General features: G+C 41.2%; 1 protein-coding gene across 1 annotated transcript in view; it reads left to right on the forward strand.

Moving 5' to 3' along the window:
• The window catches only part of bcl2b (BCL2 apoptosis regulator b), a 23,787-nt gene that overhangs the window by 19,316 nt on the left and 3,198 nt on the right, over positions 1-1,273 (forward strand). The window lies entirely within an intron of this gene.

Consider the following 1,273-nt stretch of genomic DNA (forward strand, 5'->3'; position numbering starts at 1 on the left):
CTGTAGATTCTTAGTCTTGTTTTAGCCCTGGATAATTAAAAGCGCTGAGCTGCAACAAAGGAAATGCCATGTGGTTAAAGATATTGCCGGCTGATTTAAGAGCACAGTGTGTTTTGACACCAGAGGGCCTAAAGTGGGAAGAAACTGCTGATCCTTCCTCCTCTGTGACACTGTTCTGGCCCCCAGCCTCAGGAATGCGACAGGACGGAAAGGGAGGAGAGGGATACAGGAAATACTTTTGTCTCCCCACAGCACTTCAGAATGGATGTCTCCTTTTTTTAGTCCTGTGTGGGCTTTTGTTTGATAAAAGGAAATTGTATATTATAATGTGACACTTGTGAAACCACTATAATGACCCAGTTTTGCTTCTACTAGATCAAGGTCGAATAAAACTCATGTATTCCAGTTAGAATCACACAAAACATAATTACTGTAGGTAAATTGAGTTAAATTGAGTCGGGTTAAAATAGAATGATAATAGATTCCCATGGGAACTGACACAGTAATGTAGTAGTAAATTAAACTTAACAATTCAAAAAAAAACTATTGTTCACAGATAGGTCAAGTTACAGCTTAAAACAAAGGCATCAAAGGAGCTCAAATGTAAAGCTTCACAACACTGCTAATAATGTGGTTAGCCTCATGACAACAGAGCTGATGTTCAATCGGAAACTGTTGATATAGCCTCTCTTAAACCTCTCTAAAATACACTATTCTAGTTGGGTTCAGGATAATCTACTGTGTGTGTGTGTGTTGGTGTGTGTGTGTGTGTGTGTGGGAGAGCGAGGAGCTTAACACCATGACTTCCTGTCCAGCTGTTCCTGCTGTCACTGCCTGTGAGCAGATGTCTGTATTTCCTCATCTAAAGACACACAGCCGTGGTTTTTTTCTCCACAGATCTTACATACACATTCTCAATTTGTAACAGGCCGCTTTTAAAAACTCCTTTTAGCAGTAGAAAGCAGAGCCCCCCTCGGAGTAACATTAATATATTTATGCTTAAGTGCTGCAGCGCTTGTCCACATGCTAAAAAAACCCACTAGAATCTGTTGACGTGCAGTTGCGAATGGGGTCTTTTTAGTGATTCGCGTGTTTGTTTAGTGGTTGTGTTGTGTCTGTCTGTATAAAGGGCGTCTGAGGTTGTGTGTAGGAGGGTGTGAGCGCCAAACATTAATGGATCTGCTTGCAGAATTGGTGTAATAACACTCTATTTCCACTCATTTTTAGTGGTGGTGGCCAAGGGATTTAGTTCTTAAAGGGTCAGTTCACCCAA

This window comes from Morone saxatilis, unplaced genomic scaffold (assembly GCF_004916995.1).
Source record: "Morone saxatilis isolate NCDOM2014 unplaced genomic scaffold, NCSU_SB_2.0 Contig23, whole genome shotgun sequence".
NCBI classification, from domain to species: Eukaryota; Metazoa; Chordata; class Actinopteri; family Moronidae; genus Morone; species Morone saxatilis.